The following is a 24,395-nucleotide window of genomic DNA, read 5'->3' on the forward strand; positions in this document are numbered from 1 at the left end:
AAGCAACTTATCACATACAAAGGAGCTACCATAAGACTATATGTAGACTTCTCATCAGAAACTTTGCAGGCCAGAAAAGAGTGGGAAAATTTATTCAAAATATTGAAAGAAAAAAATACTGTCAACCAAGAACGCTATACACAGAAAAGCTCTCCTTCAGAAATGGAGAAATAAAGGCTTTCCCGAAGAAAGAAAAGCTGAGGGAGTTCATTAACACTAGACCTGCCTTACAAGAAATATTAACAGGAGTTCTTACAGCTGAATTGAAAGGATGCTAATGAATATCATAAGAATATATTAATGGGTAAAATGTACTGGTAAATATACAGTCAAAGTTAGATTCTCTAATATTGTAGTGGTGGTGCATAAATCACAACAGTAGCATAACAGTTACAAACAAATGTATTTGAAATAACCATAACTACAATAATTTGTTATTGGACACTATAAAATAAGATGTAAATTATAACATCAGTAACATAAAATCTGAGGAGTGTAGGAGTAAAAGTATAAAATTTCTGTATGCTATTGAAGTTAAGTTCTTATTATCTTAAAATAGGATATTATATTTTACGTAAGCCTCATGGTAACCACAAAGGAAAAACCTGTATTAGATACACAAAAGGTTATGATAAAGAGTCAAAGCATTCTGCCAAAAAAGTCATCAATTTTCCAAAAAGAATATAGGAAGAGAGGAAGAAAGGAACATAGGATCTACAGAACAGTTAGAAAACAATCAAATGACAACAGTAGTCCTTACCTATCACTAATTACTTTAAATGTAAGTAGATTAAACTCTCACATCAAAACACATAGAATGGATAAATGGATAAAAAAATAAGCTCCAGTGATACGGTGGGAGACTCACTTTAGCTTTAAGGACACACATAGGCTGAGAATGAAAGGAAGAAAAAAAGATATTCCAAGGAAATGGTAGCTAAAAGAAAGGAGAGGTTGCTATGCTTATATCAGACAAAATAGTCTTTAAGCTAAAAATCATCACAAGAGACCATGGTGGCCATTATATAATAATGTAGGGGTTGATTCATCAAGAAGATATGACAATTGTAAATATTTATGCACCCAACAGCAAAGCACCTAAATATATAAAGCCAATACTAAGAGAACAAAAAGGAAAAATAAACAATATAATAATAGTTGGGGAACTTTACTATCCCATTCTCAATAATGGCTAGATCATCCAGACAGAATCAGTAAGGAAACAGGAGATTTGAACAACAGTATAGATCAAATAGCCATAATATAAATATACAGAACATTCCATCCAACAGCAACAAAATATACATTTTTCTCAAGCACACACAGAAAACATTCTAGGATAGGTTATGTGTTAGGTTACAAAACAAGTCTAAACAAATTCAAAAAGGTAGAAACTATATCAAATATCATTTCTGACCACAAGTTATGAAAATAGAAAACAATAACATGAGGAAAGCTGGAAAATAAACAGATATGTGGAATTAAGCAATACACTGCTAAACAACCAATGAGTCAAAGAAGAAATCAAAAGAGAAGTAACATCTTGGGACAAATGAAAATGGAAACACAAAATACCAAAACTTATGATATGACTCAAAAGCAATTTTAAGAGGAAAATTTATAGCTCTAAATGCATACTTCAAAAAAAAGGAAAATCTCAAATAAATAACCGAGCAATACAGCTCAAAGAACTAGAAACAGAATAACAAACTAAGCCCAATGTTAGTAGGAATGAGGAAATAATAAAGAAATAAATGAAATATAGAATAGGAAAATGATAGGAAAGATTAAGAAAATAAAGAGTTGGTTCTTTGAAAAGATAAACAAAACTGACAAACTTTAACACAGCATATATCACATACGTATGAGGGACCATAAGAGCCTGCTATGAATAACTATATACAAACAAATTGGATGAACTAGAAGAAATTGATAAATTCCTAAAAATACAGCCTACCAAGACTAAACCATGAAGAAACAGAAAATGTGAAGAGATCAATAATGAGTAAGTAGAGTGAATCAAAAGTTAAAAATCTCCCAACAATGAAAAGTCCAGGAGCAAGAGGTTTCACTGGTGATTTCTACCAAGCCTTTAAAAAGAATTAATACCAATGCTTCTCAAACTCTTCCAAAAAACTGAAGAGGAGGAAACACTTCAGACTAATTTTATGAGGCCAGCATTACCCTGATACAGAAGCCAGATAAGGACACTACAGAAACAGAAAAACTACTATATACTAATATCCCTAATGAACATAGTTGCAAAATTCTCAACAAAATACTAGCAAACCAAGTTCAACAGTATATTGAAAAGATCATATGCCTTGATCAACTGGGATCCAAACCTGGGATGCATGTTTCAACATATGCAAATCAAAAATATGATACATTACGTTAATAGAATGAAAAATAAAAATCATTTGATCATCACAATATGTTCAGAAGAAAAATTGCACAAAATTAAGCATCCTTTCATGATAAAATTTCTTTAAAAAATGGGTATAGAATGAACTACCTCAAAATCATAAAGGCCATCTATGACAAGGCTACAGCTAACATCATACTCAATGGTAAAAGGTCGACAGCTTTTCCTGAAAGATCAGGAATAAGATAAGGATGCCCACTCTTACCACTTCTATTTAACATATACTGTAATTCCTACCCAGAGTAATCAGACAAGAAAAACAAATATCAATATAAGGCATCTAAATTGGAAAGTAAGAAGTAAAATTGTCTCTCTTTGCAGATGATGTGATACCATAGGCAGAAAATTCTAAAGATGGTGGTGTGATGAATTGGGATTGACATATATACACTAACATGTATAAAATGGATAACTAATAAAAAACCTGTTGTATAAATAAATAAAATTCAAAAATTCTAAAAATAAAAAAAACCCTATACCTTAATGAAAAAATGAATTTAAATGAAAAAATGAATTTTAATGAAAATAAAAATTTAAAAATTCAAAGGAATCCTATCTGTGAAACTCAGTGCAAAAGAAGTATCTGGGGAGCTAGTCATAGCCGTCTCCCTACTTTCTTGCCATAATTCAACGAATGCAGTGTGCTTAGTGCAACCACAAGGGTACCCCATCCGAGGTTTTGTGTTAACCTCCTCTGCAAGATTAACGTGGTGACAGATCAGCAGATGCAGTGGCTGGAGAAGAACAGACACTTCATTTTCTGGTGTTTTGAACTTCTCCAAGCAGAGTGACATAAATGAATGAATGAACACATGAATGCCAGACAGCATTGATACTTTTGACTGGGAAAGATACTTACAAATCACTCACTAGCTGAGGACACTTTCTTTAAGGTTCCTCAACAGTCATTATCCTGTCTTTTGGTAATAGCACTTTAACTGTTATAATTTTATAATTTAAGTACACTATCCATTTTGAATAAATTTTTTTATAAAGTAAGAAAAGAAAGGATGTGATACTCTATGCAGAAAATTCTAAAGATACCATCAAAAACTATTTAAACTAATCAACAAATTCAATAAAATTGCAGGATAAAAATTAATAAACAAAAATCAGTTTCATTTCTATACACTAACAATGAACTATCTGAAGAAAAAATAATTCATTCATAATGACATCAAAAACAAAGAAATAATGTGAAATAAAATTAACCAAGGAGGTGAAAGATTTATACACTGAGAACTATAAGACTTGTATAAAAGAAACTGAAGACACAAGTAAATGGAAAAAATCACGTGTTCATGGATCACAAAAATTCATATTATTAAAATATCCTTAAAACTCAGACCATTTATATGTTCAATGCAACCTCTATCAAAATTTCTATGGCAATTTTTTCCAGAAAGAGGAGCAACAATCCTAAAATTCATATGGAACCACAAAAGACCCTGAATACACAAAGCAATTTTGATAAAGGATAAAAACTCTGAAGGCATCACAGGTCTGATTTCAAACTACAGCATAAAGCTGTGGTAATCAAAACAGTATGGTAGTGATATAAAAACGGATACATAGACCAATGGAACAGAATCAAGAGCCCAGTAATAAATTAGTGTACATATGGTCAGTTAATATTTGGCAAGGGATCCAGGAATACACAGTAGAGAAAAATAGTATCTTTAATAAACAGGGTTTGAGAAACAGGACACTCACATGCAAAAGCATAAAATTGGACCTCTATAGATACACCACTCACAAAAATTAATTCAAAATGGATTAAAGACTTAAACATAAGACTTAAAACCATAAAACTCCTAGAAGACAACATAGGGAAAAACCTCCTTAAAACTGGTCTTGGCAATGATATTTTGGATATGACTCCAAATGCATAAGGAATAAAATTAAAAATAAACAAGAGGGACTACATCAAACTAAAATCTTCTGCACAGAAGAAAAAGATCAACAAAATGAAAAGGCAACCTATGAAATGTGAGAAAGTATTTACAAATCATATATCTGACAAGGGGTTAATATCCAAAATATATAAGGAAGGCATACAGCTCAATAGTATAAAAACAAATAATCCAATTTAAAAATGGGCAAAGGACCTGAATAGACATTTTTCCAAATAAGGCAAAGAAATGAACAACAGGTACATGAAAAGGTGTTCAACATCACTAATCATCACGGAAATGTGTATCTAAACCACTATGAGATATCACCTCGCACATGTTAGAATGGCTGTTATCAAAAAGACAAGAGGTAACAATTGCTGACAAGGATGTGGAGGAAAGGGAAGGCTTGTGCACTGTTGGTGGAAATGTAAATTGGTGTAGCCAGTATGGAAAACAGTATACAGATTCCTTTAAAAATGAAAAACAGAACTACCATATGATCCAGCAATTCCACTTCTGTGTATATATACAAAGAAAATGAAATCACTATCTTGAAAAGATATCTACATCTCCATGTTCACTGCAACAATATTTACAATATCAAGACATGCAAACAATGTAAATGTCCATATACTGATGAGTGGTGAAAGAAAATGTGGTATATTTATCAATAGAATAGTATTCACCCATAAAAGAGAAGGAAATCCTGACATTTACAGCAGCATGGATGAACTTTAAGGGCATTATGCGAAATAAAATAAGACAAAGACAATTACTGTATAATCTCACTGATACGTGGAATCTAAAAAAGCTGAATCTTAGAGTAGATCAGTGGTATCTGGGGAAGAGGGAGGTGGGGGGAAATGGGTGTGATGGTCAAAGGGAATAAGCTGACAGTTATAAGATGAATAAGTTTGGGGAGCTAATATATAACGTGGTGACTATATTTAATAATACTCTATTGTATAAATGAAAGTCACTACAAAAGAAGAAAGTTCTCGCCAAAAAGAAAAGGTAGGTATGTGAGGTGATGGATATGTTAAGTAACCTTATTGTGGTAATCATTTCACCATATATATGTATGTAAAATCATCACATTGTATACCTCAAACTTACACAATGATATATGTCAATTATACTTCAATAAACCTAGAAAAAAGAAAAGAAAAGCAAAAAGTGAAATTTTTAAACTTTACAAAATAAAAAAAGAAAAATTGGTATCCTTGTTTTCTTTTAGATCTTAGGGGGAAAGCAATCAGTCCTTTACCATTAAGTGCAAGGTTTGCCATAGGTATTTTTTTTTAACATTTTTATTGGAGTATAATTGCTTTACAATGGTGTGTTAGTTTCTGCTTTATAACAAAGTGAATCAGCTATACATATACATCTATCCCCATACCTCTTCCCTCTTGCATCTCCATCCCACCCTCCCTATCCCACCCCTCTAGGTGGTCACAAAGCACTGAGCTGATCTCCCTGTGCTATGCGGCTGCTTCCCACTAGCTATCTATTTTACATTTGGTCGTGTATATATGTCCATGCCACTCTCTCACTTCGTCCCCGATTACCCTTCCCCTTCCCCGTGTCCTCAAGTCCATTCTCTACGTCTGCGTTTTTATTCCTGTCCTGCCCCTAGGTTCTTCAGAACCATGGTTTTTGATTTTTGGTTTTTTCTTTTAGGTTCCATATATATGTGTTAGCATACGGTTCTTGTTTTTCTCTTTCTGACTTCACTCTGTATGACAGACTCTAGGTCCATCCACCTCACTACAAATATCTCAATTTCGTTTATTTTCATGGCTGAGTAATATTCCATTGTATATATGTGCCACATCTACTTTATCCATTCATCTGATGATGGACACTTAGGTTGCTCCCATGTCCTGGCTATTGTAAATAGAGCTGCAATGAACATTCTGGTGCATGACTCTTTGTGAATTATGGTTTTCTCAGGGTATATGCCCAGTAGTGGGATTGCTGGGTCATATGGTAGTTCTATTTGTAGTTTTTTAAGGAACCTCCATACTGTTCTCCATAGTGGCTGTATCAATTTACATTCCCGCCAACAGTGCAAGAGGGTTCCGTTTTCTCCACACCCTCTCCAGCATTTATTGTTTGTAGAGTTTTTGATGATGGCCATTCTGACTGGTGTGAGGTGATACCTCATCGTAGGTTTGATTTGTATTTCTCTAATGATTAATGATGTTGAGCATTCTTTCATGTGTTTGTTGGCAGTCTGTATATCTTCTTTGGAGAAATCTCTATTTAGGTGTTCTGCCCATTTTTGGATTGGATTGTTTGTTTTTTTGTTATTGAGCTGCATGAGCTGCTTATAAATTTTGGAGATTAATCCTTTGTCAGTTGCTTCATTTGCAAATATTTTCTCCCATTCTGAGGGTTGTCTTTTGGTCTTGTTTATGTTTTCCTTTGCTGTGCAGAAGCCTTTCAAGTTTCATTAGGTCCCATTTGTTTGTTTTTATTTCCCTTTCTCTAGGAGGTGGGTCAAAAAATATCTTGCTTTCATTTATGTCATAGAGTGTTCTGCTAATACAGTCCTACCTCAAGAAACAAGAAACATCTCAAATAAACAACCTAACCTTACACCTAAGGCAATTAGAGAAAGAAGAGCAAAAAAAACCCCAAACTTAGCAGAAGGAAAGAAATCATAAAGATCAGATCAGAAATAAGTGAAAAAGAAATGAAGGAAACAGTAGCAAAGATCAATAAAACTAAAAGCTGGTTCTTTGAGAAGATAACCAAAATTGAAAACCATTAGCCAGGCTCATTAAGAAAAAAAGGGAGAAGACTCAAATCAATAGAATTAGAAATGAAAAAGGAGAAGTAACAACTGACACTGCAGAAATACAAAGGATCATGAGAGATTACTATAAGCAACTATATGCCAATAAAATGGACAACCTGGAAGAAATGGACAAATTCTTAGAAAAGCACAACCTTCCAACACTGAACCAGGAAGAAATAGAAAATATAAGCACACCAATCACAAGCACTGAAATTGAGACTGTGATTAAAACTCTTCCAACAAACAAAAGCCCAGATGGCTTCCCAGGCGAATTGTATCAAACATTTAGAGAAGAGCTAACACCTGTCCTCAAACTTTTCCAAAATATAACCGAGGGAGGAACACTCCCAAAGAGGCCACTGTCACCCTGATACCAAACTGGAAAACGATGTCACAAAGAAAGAAAACTACAGGCCAATATCACTGATGAACATAGATGCAAAAATCCTCAACAAAATACTAGCAAACAGAATCCAACAGCACATTAAAAGGATCATACACCATGATCAAGTGGGATTTATCCCACGGATGCAATGATTCTTCAATATGTGCAAATCAGTCAATGTGGTACACCATATTAAGAAACTGAAGGATAAAAACCATATGATCATGTCAGTAGATGCAGAAAAAGCTTTTGACAAAATTCAACACTCATTTATGATAAACACTGTCCAGAAAGTAGGCATAGAGGGAACTTTCCTCAACATAATAAAGGCCATATATGACAAACCCACAGCCAACATTGTTCTCAATGGTGTAAAACTGAAACCGTTTCCTCTAAGATCAGGAACAAGACAAGGTTGTCCACTCTCACCACTCTTATTCAACATAGTTTTGAAAGTTTTAGCTCCAGCAATCAGAGAAGAAAAAGAAATAAAAGGAATCCAAATCGGAGAAGAAGTAAATCTCTCACTGTTTGCAGATGACATGATACTATACATAGAGAATCCTAAAGATGCTACCAGAAAACTACTAGAGCTAATCAATGAATTTGGTAAAGTAGCAGGATACAAAATTAATTCCACAGATATTTTTATAGATACAGTTTTTCAAATTGAGGTAGTTCTGTTTATTCTTAAATTTCTGAGAATTTATTATCAATGCTTCTTGGATTTTTTCAAATGCTTTTTCTGTATCTATTGAGATGAGCATCAGAATTTCAAGTATTTAGCCTAATGGACATGTTTTATCATGCTGATTCATTTTCACTGTTGAAGAAACCTTGCATACCTGGAATAAATACCACTTGATCATGGTATATAATTCTTTTTTTAATATTTATTTATTTTTATTTATTTTTGGCTGTATTGGGTCTTCGTTGCTGCATGTGGGCTTTCTCTAGTTGCGGCGAGCGGGGGCTACTCTTCTTTGCAGTGTGTGTGCTTCTCATTGCAATGGCTTCTCTTGTTGTGGAGCACAGGCTCTAGGCACATGGGCTTCAGTAGTTGTGGCACAAGGGCTCAGTAGTTGTGGCTCTCAGGCTCTACAGTACAGGCTCAGTAGTTGTGGTGCATGGGTTTAGTTACTCCAAGGCATGTGGGATCTTCCTGGATCAGGGCTTGAACCCATGTCCCCTGTACTGGCAGGTGGATTCTTAACCACTACATCACCAGGGAAGTCGTGATGGTATATAATTCTTTTATCCATTGAAGAATCAATTTACTAATATTTTTTGAAGATTTTTGGAATCAGAGTTATGATTGATATTGGTCTGTAGTTTATTTTTTGTACTGTCTCATTTTGGTATTAGAGTAATACTGGTTTCATAAAATGAGCTGGTAAGTGTTCTTCTCTTCTGTGTTCTGGGAGAGATTATGTAAAATTGGTGCTAATTTTTTTTCAGATGTTTAGTGGAATTCTCCATAGAAACTGTCCGGGTCTCTAGATTTCATTTATATGATGTTTTTAGTTATTAATTCAAACTTACGAATGATAATAGGACTATTCATATTATCTAATTCATCTTGGTTGTATTTTGGCAGTTTGTAATGTTGGGATAATTGGTTTATTTCTTCTAAGTTGTTGAATTTATTAGCACATTGTTGTTCACAATATTCACTTATCCTTTTAATGGCTGCAAGATCTATTGTGGTATCTTCTATTTAATTCTTGATATTGATGTTTTTTGTCTTTTTTGTGAAATTATTTTTTCCAGTTTTGCTGCAGGTTTATTCCTTGTATTAATTTTTGGAGCATTCTTTTTGTTTTATTGATTTCCCCTATTATTTTTCTAATTTAAATGCCATTGATTTTTACTCTAATCTTTATTTTCTTCCTTTTGATTGTATTGGGTTTATTTTGCCCTTTTTCTTCTAATGTTTTGAGGAAGATTACTGATTTGAGGACCTTCCTCTTTTATTGTAAGCCTTTAGTGCTAAAAAAAATTCCCTCTCACCACTGCTTTAGCTGTATCCCACATATTTTAAGAATTTGTATTTTCATATGCATTTAGTTCTGTATATTTATTTTTAATTTCATTTGATACTTCCTTTTTGACCTATAAATTATTTATAAATGTGTTAATTTCCAAGTGTTTAGTGATTTTCCACTGCCTTTCTGGTATTGATTTCCTATTGGATTTCATTATGTCAGAGAATATTTTGTATTATTTAAATATATATATATATTTTGTGTATATTTTGTGTATATATTGTGTGTATATTTTGTGTATATATATGTGTATATTTTGTGTATATATTGTATGTGTATATATATATATACACACATACAATATAATATGGTCTATCTTTGTGAATGTTCCATGGGCACTTGAAAAATTTTAGTATTCTGTTCTTGTTGGGTGGAGTGCTCTGTATTTCAGTTACATCCTGCTGGTTGATGCCACTGTTCATATCTTCTATAGTCTTGTATGGTAAGTTAGAGAATTTCAGAGTAGATCAAGGAGGAGACAGAACCACGAGCAGCAGTAACACATATCAAGCTGTATTAGGCAATACTTGGACAAGGTTGAACAAGAAACGCTACAAAGACAGTGGTGCAAGGCCACCACACAGAAGGGGGATAGTGCAAAAGATTTCTCAGGAGAGAACAGAAGATTGGGATGGGGGCTTATTTTAGTTGATGTCACTCAGCAGTTAAGACAGAGCATTTCTGGGCCAGAGAGCTCCAAAGGGCAGCAGTGGTTTGGGTTCTTTTACAGATATAGTGTTTGTCCTATCTATGGTTAGCAGATGTTGTGTGTAATTCCACAGGATTATAAAGTAGGTAAGCTCTAAATGACTAAAAATATGTTTATTTAGATATATTTAAAGCAATTGGGTGTGTACAAATTTGAGTCTGGTATCGGTGGGCTTTGTGCTAACTGTCTTAGCCTGATGTATAGAGGTAAGCAGCATGGTGTCCATTTTGAGCCAGTACACAGAAGACAACTCAGGTCCATTTATATAACACTTTGCTGATTTTCTAACTAGTAGTTCTTTCACTTTCTTTGACTGTATTTTGAAGTTCCCAACTACAATTGTGTATCTATCTATTTCTTTCAGTTCTATTAGCTTTTGCTTCATTTATTTTGAGGTTCTATTGCCTGGTGCATACACAGCATGATAATTATAGCTTCCTGGTGGATCAAAACTTTTATCATTACGTAATGTATCTAACTAACTCTAGTAATTTTCTTTGTATTGTATTCTGGACTTTTCATCGATTATATTAGGGGGCTTTCTGGGTCTTATTTAAGTCTTTATTTTACCAGGCAGTTTAGGTTTAGCACATAGGTTATGATCTATTTTGTGAGCTGTGGTTCTAGTGACAGTTTAACCTCTGGAGTCTTTGTAGTTCTGGTTTGTTTTGATTTGTTTATCTGATTCTTTTGAACCTCTCACTGGTCCCTGCTGGTGTAGCCTGAGAGTGTAGAAGGAGCTTCTTCAGGTATAGCCACCTAGTGCCTCCAGGTGAGTGAAGGGAGTCTTCAGCTCATGGGGACAAAGAATACTTCCAGGGCTAGGTGTTTGTTGCGGCAAATACCCTCTTTTAGTGCTGTTTTGCTGCTTTGTCTCTAGGTAGGTTAAGGGATTCTCTTTCCCTATGGATATAAATATGCTTTCCCAAGCCAGAAACTTGCTTAGGCTGGATTCCTCTGCCAATAACACCCAGCTACATGGCCATTTGGTTTTTCTAGGTCAGGTAAGGGTTTCTCCAGCCTGTAGGAATGAAGAGTAATTCTTGGCCCAAACATATGTTTTGTCAGGAAATCCTTGGTCGGTGTCTCTATTTGATGAAAGGGCTTCTCAGACCTGTCAGGACACAGAATGTGTCTAGGTCTGGAGACTTGTAATGGTGGTATCCCTCTTGCCTTAACCATCTGGCCTCCTGGTGTCTTTAGATAGGGGAATGGAGTCTCAGACTTGTGGAGATGATTAGGCTTCTGGAGTTGGTTACTTGTTGTGGCACGATCCCGCTTGAAAGTGCTGCTACTGCCAGCTGCCTGGCCAGTGCCTTTAGGTAGGGGAAAGTGGGATTTCATATCTTCAAGGGAAGGAGAGTAGTTCTCCTGGCCACTTATTTTCAGTTGACTAGTGATGGATCTCTCTTACCAGTGTTCTTGGGTTTCCCTGGTGTTCTTGGCAAAACTTCCATTACATCCTGGATAAGAATGATCATACCCGAGCTCATTGCTATGTTCTATTGCTATGTTGGCTATCGGGAGTCTCTGTGTCTAGACCACCATCTGCTCTTGGACCAGACATCCTAAGACTCACTGCTGCTCTGTTCTTTCTCCGGTCCTTGCGTCCTTAGACATTCTACCTTTTTCTTTCAACTTTTCAGGATTATCCTTTGGTTGACTGTAGTGATACTTACAAGGTTTATAGTTGTGCTTAGTGGAGGGAACAGAGAGAAATGAATCCATCTCACGTAGCGAGACCAGAAGTCTCTCCTGTATTCATTTGACAGGCCCCATCTTTTGAGCATTTTCTTACTTTCTAGGAAACACAAGTTATTTAATGCCCACCTTGCATTTCCTGCCTTAGACCTGGATCCGATGTCTTGTATTGGAGAATGGTGTTTATAGACCAAGGTCTGGGTGCTAGTTATACTCATAGTTACAGGGATTCCATTACCTATGCTCTCTATTTGCGTATTATAGTTACATCACTTACTTTCTACCCCAGTTCCTTAAGTGTGATTGTATAATTTATAAATAATAATTTAGATTCATTTGTGAGTGTTTGAATTCCATTTGAGTCCCTCCTCGCAATCCTGGTTGGTTTTAATTATTTTTATATGCTTAGCATATGAGGTGTATTTGAAGCATTAATATGGTTCCAAGATTTAGACTTTCTAAAAAGAGCCATTTCTCCAAATCTCTGCTACACAATTCCAGTCCCTCCCTTCTTGCCATTTATTTCTCACCTGCCATGTGTAGGTAACCAATCTATTCAGTTTCTAGTACATTTCTTGTATATCTTTTACACAAATGAGCAGATATATGTTCATATTTATATTTCCTATTTCTTCTACAAAGAGTAATATATACTTTTGAGTTTGGATTTTTTCACTTCACATTATGTCCTGAAAATCATTCCATATTAGTTCATAGATTTTTCATCATAGTTAGAAAGTCTTTCCCCACATAAAAGTTAAAGGACAGCTCACCCATATTTTCTCCTAGCACTTGTTTGTTTTAATATTTTTACATTTAGATACCTACTACATTTGGAATTTATTCTTGTATGTATTGTAAGATACGGTCTCACTTGTCTCTGCACTATTTGTTGAAAAGCCTGTCTTCCCTCTAGTAATTTGAGATGTGGTGGCTCATTTTGAAGAGTTGGTAGTTTGTGACTTGAGAAGCAATGAACCATACTATGGCAAAATGATGCAGAGCATACGCATAGACACACGTGTACTCTAAACTAAGCCACCACAGGAGGGAGTAGGAAGTCAGAGTTACTTCAAGTTATGATATGATTAAGGCTAAGATTTGAGTTGTAAGGGATATGCACATGAGAGGATTTGGTTTGAGGAGGTGACATAGGTAAGAGGTAGAGGGAAATGGGTCTAGGAATGATTTCATTAACAGCAATATTTGAAAGCCTCCATGAAATTAAAAAAATAGTTTTATGAGCATTTTTTTTGTACAATGTGGGCATCATTGTTGTAGGCTTTTTGAAGTAAAGGGCATGGGTAAGAGAACAAGATAAGTGGTATAATTTTGCTTTATAAACTCTGAGTTTGCGATTTTATTTCATGAACTTCCATTACACGGCAGTTTATGGTCATAATAATCATGTAGCTAATGTTCTGTAATTCAATTACTGCACTGTTGTGAACATTAACAATCATGTAGCAGACCTGAAGAGCAGTGGTACAAACAGGCAATATTCATATTTCAGTTAGTTATGGCCTATTGCATAATTACTTAAGTTGCCATTTGCACAAAAAGGAATGTTGGCATTGAATTGCAACAATTAATTCTTTGACTAGTGCATACTCTTGAAGATGGTAGAAGCACTAATGGGAATTTATGGAGCAAATGAAGATACATATCTTGTCAGCAGTCATCACAATACAAAAAAATTAGTGTTTGCAAAATTTTAAGGTAAAATTATGTCTTTTTCTTGACTGTAGTTACAATCCTGCTGCAATGTGTATATTAACTCTGTATTTCATGGATGGTTTGTTGTAGTCTACAGTAAAATATTGTCCACTCTGACACATCATTATAATGATAGACGTGGAAGATACTCTTCTTCTGTAATTAGTAATATTTAACTGGGTAAAGCTATGCTCATTTTAAATGAGTTTGTGAAGGAAGCATTAGTTGTTAAAGGAATCTGTTTTTTCCTCTAAGGTTTTTTAAAAATTTAAGATCTTTTAGAAGTCATTAAGTTTTGGTGGTAGTTTTTTGAGAAATGATATATAGTAAATTTCTAAAATATTGAAACTTGAGTATATTAACTACAGAATCTAACAAATTTTGTACTTTAATTATGTACCTTTTAATGTCCTTTTAGGTAAGTTTATTTAATTCCAGTAAAAAGATAACTTTATTGTCTAGATATTTATTACAAAAATATAATAAGCTGGCATTGAACCATTATAATCTCTTATTTTTATATGCTATTTTTCTGTCTACTAGGTGTGTGTGTATATTTGTAGAAATATATTGAGTTACTCTAAAAGTGTAATTATAGTTTTATCCTGAAAAATATACAGGTAATAAACTTCCATGAAAGATGGTTTTTCTCTTGTTAGTCCAGAATCAAAAGTGGGCCTGATTGAGTCATAATTAAAACAAGGTATAATAGAAAATGGTCTGTTGGTTACAAAACGTCACTTAAATGATTGTCTCTTATTAGTATGGATTACATCACTTAAACGACTGTCTCCTATAAGTATGGATTTTAGTATTATATTTATACTTTTTTATAACACCCAGAGCACCTAACACAATGTGGGGTGCACAGCACAAACTCGTTAAGTTCTTAGTGATTGATTATGGGATAAGTCTGCATTAGACTGCTTGAGGTTGTTATAAGGAAGCTGGGAATAGGTCAAAGCACTTTGTAAAAGGTATAAGTACAACTCAATGACAAGTATCATTACATTAATAATACTCCTGGTAGAATGTTAAAGAAAAGAAAAGGTTATTCTTTATATTTTCTCTTTATGTAATTTGATGCCTTAATATTTTTTAATATTGGGCCATTGATAATTGGAAAGGACCGCTGTCTCATATGACAGAAGCCAGCATCATAATGGTTCCATTAGTGATCTTATCTGACCTCTTCTATTTGAGTTAACCTAAGGTATTGTTAATATTGCTTACAGTATGTTTGGAAGGGATCTTATGACACCACTTCAGGGAAAGTTACTTAACTTCATATGTAACCGTGGTTCATTACTCATTGAGACATGTACCTTCTCAGCCATTTTGGAAACTATAGTCCTCTGGGAATCAGGATAATTGAAAGACTGATATGCCAGGTTGTTTATAAATAAATATACATGATAAAAAATTTAAATCAATATTCATATTTAAAAATAAACCAGGAGAATGTATAGGGGCTTAGGAAAAAACTGCTGAGGTAATACAATTAAAGGTTTATTAGACTAAAATCCAAAAATAGATGCTACATTATGCTGAAGTCTTAACTAAATAAAATAGTAAAATTTGTTTAAGTACTTGCTCTGTATTGCTTATTTTTGTAGGATGAAAAACATACTTACAAAAATAATTTTGTAACTAAGGTAGCTGTTCCAGTACTATCTGACTGCAACTTTAATCTGCTGGTCTTCCTGGAATTACTGGTTAACAGTGCTCACTACTTAATAACTATCTATAAATACTAATTATAACATTAAGTTATGCTTTCATTTTTGTATGAAGAAGCATTTTATGTTTCAAATATCCTAACTCCTAGCCTAAGAGTCAATCCCTATATACATAGAACATCATGACTAAAGAGAAAAAGAAAATCATAAAGATTACCCCTATTATTGAGGCTTTAGTATGGAATTCAAAAATATTTATTTAACAGTTTTTTCCTAAAAACTACATGTATTTTAACCCTGAGCTTGTAGATGAATATACAGAAATAGAAATCACATTCTTTTCCTTTAAGGAGTTTAGAGTTTGCCATGGAAGAGAGACCGCTAAACAGTAAGCAAGATATGTAATGGAGTGAGATAGAGGACCTTTAAAACATGTTGAATTCTAAAATGTTTAAAAAAATGTCTTTCTAAGAGAAGATTGTTGTGTTCTGTCAAATTTGGTAACAGCTTTCTAAGTACTTGACGGGGGTCCCCTTGTTTGTGTATCTATCTTCTGACTAGACCATTTTAACTGTTGGCTTTGCTGAACTAAAGTTTAAATTTATAGAAAAGTGTTTTGTTTGACTCCAACTTAGTCACCTGTTACACCTACCATGAAAATCCATAAAATAACACTTGTTGAGGCAAAAGAATGCATAGTAGCCAATACGGAGTCAGCCCTTGTCTTTTTTTCCCCCAGAAGCTAGGGGAGAGAAAATCACTTATAAAATGCAAGTGTTTATTAGAAGTGAATACCAGCATTTAAACCCCTAGTTGAATGTGTCCACAGCTTCTAGGCTTGATTAGAGATATGGCACGGGGGAAAGTCATGTGGAAAAATATCAGAGGACACCACCCTCAAATTCCTCATTCCTGAAAACTATGGAAGGAGAAATTTAAACTTGATGCTATCTCTGTGTTAAGTGTCACACAGGGTAAGGTGAGTTTGGAGACTGTAGGCTTGGAGCAACTATTGCAGTATGAAGCAAAGGCACATATACCATAGAAACATACTACAAATGCTCCTAGATGTAGCTAAATCTCACAAGAGAATAATTCTCAGTGCCAGATGCCAATTCCTGGCCACATCAAACCCTAAGCTCTAGGCAACAAGCCAGAGTGGCATTTTGATTAAGGATATGACTGCAACCTTTCAGAGCAGGCACCTCAGGGGACTACATTTTTTAAATCCTCTCCCTATTCTCCACCCCAATAACAGAAGTGCATTCTTAGGAAAAGAAGTGTGTTCAGAAGAGATAAGAAGTCATCTGGCATTATCAATTATCTCTGAGTGAGAGGAGGGTGGTAGTGGGCAGGAAGGAGGAGAGCTTGGAAATTAATAAGGGATTAAAATTTAATATGAATAGTACAACAGCTAACACAAATGAGACTGCTTTCATCTAAACATTATGGAGATCTAAACATTATGGAATCTAAACATCTAAACATTATGGAAATTATGGATATTAACTGAGATGTTAAGGAACACTAATGCCTAGGAAGAAAGCAAGAGTAGAATTGAAGACAGTTGATAGTTCTTGGAAAAAATAAAACCACCTTATATCAATATATATACCTCAATGAGTTGAGATCTTTCACTAATACTGATTACAGGTGTTAACCAGACAACTTATTGCTGAATGCGATATAATCAACTTTGGGTTAAAAAGGGAATTAAACATATTTCAGATACATGGTTATAAAACTAGTATGATTTAAATATTTCTAGCATCTGAATCATTCTTGTCAGCAAACGCTTTGGATAAAAGCTCAAGAGGCAGTTATAATCATCCAAAAGATATAGAGTTCTCTTATAATCAAAAGTTTCATTCATATATTCATTTAACAAATAATTATTGAGCATGTACACTGTTCCGATAACTTTCTAGATGCTAGGATTATAACAGTGGAAGAAGAAAGCTTCTCTCGTGGAGTTTATATCCAAGTGCAATGGAGAGAGACAAAAACAAAACAAAGTAAACATATAGTATGCCAGATGGTGAAATGTGCTATGCAGAAAACATAGAATAAAGAGGACAGAAAGTGACAGTTGAGGATTTGTTTTTGAGTATACATTGGTCAGGGAAGCCCTTGCTAGTAACATTACATTTGAGAAGAGAGCTGAAAAAAAGTGATAATTTTTCCAAGCACAATTCCAACCATCAGTTCAATCATTTCTTGCAAATTTCTAGTTTACTTACTAATGGTCCCCAGAAACCAGTACCCAGAAAGGAATGTCATAGTTTCTCAGAGCTGTACTTACCTTCAAGGGGAGTTTTTCCATATTGCCTACAGCTATCTTTCCTACACGAAGACACACCATCACACTGTCAGTAAGATTTTCCCACAATGGTGGGTATTTTTGTAATTTTACTCAAAAGATGCAATATAGATGGAATCATATAATGTATAACATTTTGAGATTGACTTATTTCACTAAGTGTAATTTCCTGGGGAATTAATCCAAGATATCCAAGATATTGTGTGTTTAGGTAGTGTGTTCCTTTTTCATTTAGTGAGCAGTAGTCTGTGGTATGAATGTACTACAGTTTGTTTAACCATTCACTTTTTGAAGGACATTTGGACTGATTTCAGGTTTTGGATATTAAAGATAGAATTCCTATGAACATTTCTGTACAGATTCTTTTGTGAATATAAGGCTTCATTTTTCTGGGATAAATTCTCAGGAGTTCAGTTACTGGGTTGGATGACAGTTATATGTTTCTTTTTTGAGAAACTATTGAATACAAAATTATCTTCCAGTCTATGCTGTACCACATTACATTCCCACCGACAACGTATGAGCAATCCACTTTTTCTTTATCCTCTCCAGCATTTATACTGTCATTATATTTTAAGGCATTATAAGTGTGTATTGATTGCTAATTGTTCTATTTTTAATTCTCCTGATGGTTAATGATGTTGAACATCTTGTCATGTGCTTATTTTCCATCTGTTTATCCTCTTCAGTAAAATGTCTGTCCATGTCTTTTGCCCATTTCAAATTGGATTGTTAATGTTTGTAACTGTTTCGGTGGTAAAATTTATTGAGCTAAAATTCACGTAACATAAAATTAACTATTTTGAAGTGTGCAATATAGTGCCATTTAGTACATTAACAATGCAGCCACTCCCTCTACCTAGTCCCAAAACATTTTCATCTCCCCAAAATAAAACCCCATACTCATTAAGCAATCACTCCAAATTCCCCTCTCCCACTAACCCTTAACAACTACGAATCAGCTTTCTGTCTCTATAGATATGCATATTTCAAAGGCTTCATACCAGTGGAATCATACAATATCTGATCTTTTGTGTTTGGCATCTTTTGCTTGTCATGATATTTTTGAGGTTCATCCATGTTATAACATATTATCTCTTTAGAGGTGGAGTTGTTGAATAATATATTTATGTTTAACTTTTTCAAGAACCACCAAACTGTTTTCTATAGCAGCTCAACAGTTGTCCATTCTCATGGACAAAGTACAGGGATTTTAGTTCCTTCACATTCTTACCAACAGTTGATACATTTTTCTTTTTTAATTAGAGCCATCCTATAGGGTGTGAAGTGGTACCTCTTTGTGGTTTTGATTTGTATTTCCATAATGACTGATAATGTTGAGCATCTTTTCATATGTTCACTATTTGTATATCTTCTTTGGAGAAATGACTATTCAAAACCTTTGCCCATGTTTACTTGGGCTGTTTGTTATTGAATCGTGAGAGATTTATATATTTTGGAAACTAGACCTTTGTCAGATGTATGATTTGAAAACATTTTCTCCCTTCTGTGAGATATATTCATTTTACTGATAGTTTCCTTTGATGCTTAAAATTTTTTAGTATTGATTTTTTCTTTCTTTTTTGCTTTTGATGTCATATCTAGAAATCCATTGCTAATCTGTGGTCATGCAGATTTACCCCTGTGTGTCTTTTAAGAGTTTTATACTTTTAGCTCTTATATTTAGGTCTTTGATCCATTTTCAGTTAATTGTTTTGTTACGGTGTGAGATGGCAGCCCAGCTTCATTATTTAACATGTGGATATCAAGTTGTACCACGAGACTGTTCTTTCCATTGAATGGTCTTGGTACCTTTGTCAAAAATCAATTGATGGCAGATGTATGGGTTTATTTCTGGACTCTCAATTATATTCCATCCAGTTATATATCTGTCCTTATTCCAGTAGCACACTATTTTGATTACTATAACTTTGTAAGTCGTTTTGAAATCAGAAAGTATGAGTCCTACAACTTTTTTTTTAATGCTAGATTGTTTGGCTATTTTATATGAAATTTAGGATCAACTTTTTCACTTCTGCAAAATTGGCCACTATCATTTTGGTAGGGAATTGCATTAAATCTATGGATTGCTTTGGATAGCAATATTAAAATCATCTAGTTCATGAACATGGGATGACTTTCCATTTATTCAGCTCCTCTTTAATTTCTTTTAGCAATGTTTTTAGTTTTCAATGTAAAAGTCCTGTACTTTCTTAGTTAAATGTGTTCCTAAGTATTTTATTTTTGTTACTGTATATGACATTTTTGCTTAATTTTATTTTTATACTGTTCATTATTAGTGTATAGAAATATAGCTTAATATGTGTGTTGACCTTTGCTATGCAAGTTTGCTGAATTATTTTTACTAGCTATAATAGTTTTTTCATGGATTTTTTAGGATTTTCTATATATAAAATTATGCCATCAGCAAAAGAAATAGTTTTCATGCTTCCTTTCCAATTTGAATTCCTTTTATTTATTTTTCTTGCCTAATTGCTCCGACTAGAACTTCCAGTATAACAGTTAAATATAAGTGCTGATAGTGGGCATCCTTGTGTTCTTCCTGATCTTAGAAGGTAGCTATCAGTCTTTCACCATTGATGTTAATGTTAGCTGTGGACTTTACATGAACTCCCTACATCAAGTTGAAGAAGTTCCTTTTTATTCCTTTTTTATGAAATCATTTTATCATGAAATAGTATTGGATTTTGTCAAATGTTTTTTATGCATATGCATGAAATGAAAATTATATATTTTCTTCTTTCTATTAATGTGATTTATTATATTGATTGATTCTTATATGTTGATACTTCCTTAAATTCTTGGGATAAATCCCTTTTGGTTCTGACATATAATCCTCTTAATATTATGCTAGTTTCAGTTTGCTACTATTTTGTGGAGGATCTTTGTATCTGAGGTTATAAGGTATATTTGTCTATTGTTTTATTTTCTTGTGATGTTTATATCTGGCTTTGGTATGATAGTACTGCTGGCCTTTTGGAAGCAGTTAGGAAGTGTTCCCTCCTGTCATGTTCAACTTGGACTGTCATAATAAAATACCATAGACTGGGTGGCTTAAACAATATAAATTTATTTTCTCACAGTTCTGGTGGCTGGAAATCCAAATTCAGGATGCCAGAATAGTCTGGTTTTGGTGAGAGCTCTCTTCCTGGTTTGGAGATGGCCACCTTCTCTCTCTGAGTTCACATGACCTCTTCTTTGTACATGCATTGTGTCAGAGGGAGGAAGCCCTGTGGTATCTCTTATTATAAGGGTACTAATACCATTATGACCTTTTAAATTAAGAAATATGTTTATTTATTGGTTATAGTGCTATTAAAATTATGTATTAAATCTTGGTTGAGTTTTGATAGTTTGTGGTTTTTAAGGAATTTGTTCATTACCTTTAAGTTTTTCACAATATGAGCATAAATTTTTAATATCCGCTTATTTTTTTAATGGCTGCAGGCTTTGTACTTATATTCCTTTTTCTAGTCTTGATATTGGTCCTTCTTTTCTTGTCCCTTTCCTGTTTTGTCATATATATTTTTAGTTCTCTAAATTTCCCACTCAGCACTACTTTATATGCCTCCCAAATATTTAGATATTAGTTATTTTCCTTTTCATTCAGTTGTATGCATTTTTAAAATTTACTTTGAGACTTCCTCTTAGACTCATGGAGTATTTAGATTTGTGTTGTTTTATTTAGTTTCTTTGATATTTCCTTGTTTTTCTGTTATTGATTTCTAGCTTGATTATGTTATAATTGGTTAACATGCTATGAGTGGTTTCAGTATTTTAAATTCTGTTGAAATTGACTTCATGGACCAGAATATGGTCTATCTGTGTGAATGTTCCTTTGGTGGTTAGAGAAATACACATCTATTGTTGCTTTCTGGTGTGCTCTATGTATGTCAATTAGATCCTGTTGATTGATGATTTAGTTCAGATTTTCTATAACATTTTGCATTTTCTGTCTGACAGTTCTATCAGTTGCTGATCGGAGTTTTTTAATCCCCAACTATAAGCTGTGAATTTGTCTATTTCTTTTTTCAGCTCCATCTGTTTTTGTATCAATTATTTGAGGCTCTGTTGTTTGATTTGCACACATTTAGGATTATTATATCTTCCTGGTCAATTGATTCTTTTATCATTATGTAATGTCCCTTTTTGTCTCTACTAATTTTCTTTGTTCTGATGTTTACTTTATCTAATATTGATATGGCCACTCATCTTTGATTGATTAATTTCTGCATGCTGTATGTTTTTCAATCATTTTACTTTCAATCTGGCTAGATTTTATTTTGAAGTAATTTTTTTTTAATTACTATTGTTCATTGTTTTCCTTTCTTTGTTCCCTTAGGTTCTCATTCTTCTGTTTCTTAATTCTTGCCTTCCTGGGGATCATTTGAATATTTTTTTAGGATTCTAACTTGAATTATTTTTGGAGCTTTCTGTACATTTTTGTTAGTGGCTGCTGTAGGTATTGCCATATACTTATGTTATTCATCGCCGTCTATTCATAATAATGTTTTACCACTTAGAATAAAATTTGGAAACCTTACTTCCATTTAAGTCTCTGTACTGTGCTCACTTTTAAATATCATTGTCATGAGTATTGGTTAATCTTGTAATGTGTGCTTCAATCATCAAATGTTATTGAGAAAATTAAGGAGGAAATTAAAAGTTTATGTTTGTACCCATATTTCAGATCCTTCCCTTGTTTCTTCCTTCCTGATTCTCCCAGATTTCTTTTATAAGAAATAGTTTTGAAGAATTCTTTAGTTTTGAAGAATTTCCTTTAGCCAATATTTAAGGATAGCCTTGCTAGCTACACATTTTTAGTTTTACTTAGTTTCAGAATGTCTTTATTTTCTCTCATTCCTAAAGGATGATTTAACCAGATGTCAAACTCACAGTTGACAATCCTTTACTTTCAGCAGTTGGTAATCGTTGTGCCACTTCCTCTGGCCTCCATGGTTACAGGGGAGACATGTGCAGTCATTCAAATTGGTGTCTCCATATTATTAATGCCTCATTTCTCTCTGGCTGCTTTCAAGATTTTTTTGTCTTTTCTAAAGTTTAGTTGTGATTTTTTTTTATTGTAGATTTTTTTGGACTCATCCTAGTTGGAATTTACTCTTCTTTTGGATCAATAGGTAAGTTCATTCTCCATGTTTGGGAAGTTTTCATTCATTTTTTCTTTACATAGTCTTTAAACTTCATTCTCTTTCTCCTACACATCTGGAACTCTGATGGAATGAATATTATATCTTTTGTTATTGTTCCTCAAGTCTAGGGCTCTGTTTATTTTTTTCCAGTCAATATTCTCTCTGTTTTTTAGATAGGGTCAATTCAGTTTTTGTCTTCAAATTCAGTGATTCTATTCTATTTCCACTCTACTATTGACCCCACCTGACAGATCTTTTATTTCAGTTACTGCATTTTTCAGTTCTCTAATTTCCTTTTGTATCTTTTGTTATAATTTATTTGCTTAGATGTTCTACTTTTTCATTATTGTAAGATAATTTGTAATTGTTGAAGAATTTTATGATGTTTGCTTTTAAATTCTTGTCAGAAAATTATAACATCCGATTCTTCCTCCTATTAGCATCAGTCGATTATCCATTCTCATTAAAATTGTGATTTTCCTGGTTCTTAATATGATAAATTATTTTTAATTATATCATAGACCTATGCCAATCATATTTGGAAACTCTAAGTCCTATTTAAATCTTTTACTTCAGTAGATAGTCACCCTGATTGGGTACAGCATACAGGTCTTTTTCTACTTTTACGGGCTCGTATAGCAGTTTAATGTTCAGAGCCTTTGCGGTGTTATTTTTGTCTGCTTGGTTTATCTGGTTCTTCTAGGCCTCCTGGTGTGCCTGAAAGGACTAGAGGTGGGTTTCCCTAGACCTGTTGCTCAGTGTCTCTCATTGGGTATGGGGTATGGTGAAATCCCCCTGTCAGTGCCCTCCTGTTGGCCTGGTTCTTCTGGGTGGGAGAGGAGAGACTTGGGTCCTTTGGGACAAACAGGCTTCTTCAGATGGGCTCCTTGCTGTGGATGGGTCTCATATTCATGTTCTGACTGCCATCCAGGTATATCTGAGAGGGAAAGAAGAGTCTCAAACCTATGGAAACAAAGAGGCTTCCAAGACCGGGCATTTTTCTGTGGCTGTATAATTTTTCCATTTTTACCTGTATACTGTGGTTTCCAACATCTGGGAGAAGAGTCTTGATTTCCTTCAGGAAAAAAGTCTTCTCAGTCTTGGCCAATTGCTGTGGCTTGGTCCCTTTCTTTGATTCTCCCACTTCTGTGCTGTTTCTTTAGTCATGGGATTCTAAGCAATATTGCCTTTTAATTAACATTTTTTAGAGTTTATTTTGGTTGTCTCTTGTACCATATCCAGGGTTTATAGTTGTGCTCTGTAGGGAAGGACAGGTAAAAGTGGGTCTATGACCATCTTGTCTAGAATGGAATTACCTATGGTGTTTTTTGATGAACAGAAGTTCTTGTTTTATTTATTTATTTTCATTTACAATTTGTACTTTAAATATCCTGTTGAAAATTTTTTTTATTCTTTTCTTGATTCCATAGTGTTGTTCTCATATTTATTCATGAATATTTTATAGTTTTACTATTTGCCTTTATTTCTTTAGTCTATCTGAAATTACATTTTATGAATGATACTAGGTATGGGTATGCTTTTATTT

Source organism: Aethalodelphis obliquidens, unplaced genomic scaffold (assembly GCF_003676395.1).
Source record: "Aethalodelphis obliquidens isolate GAN/ISIS:26980383/991018 unplaced genomic scaffold, ASM367639v1 scaffold77, whole genome shotgun sequence".
Classification (NCBI taxonomy): Eukaryota; Metazoa; Chordata; class Mammalia; order Artiodactyla; family Delphinidae; genus Aethalodelphis; species Aethalodelphis obliquidens.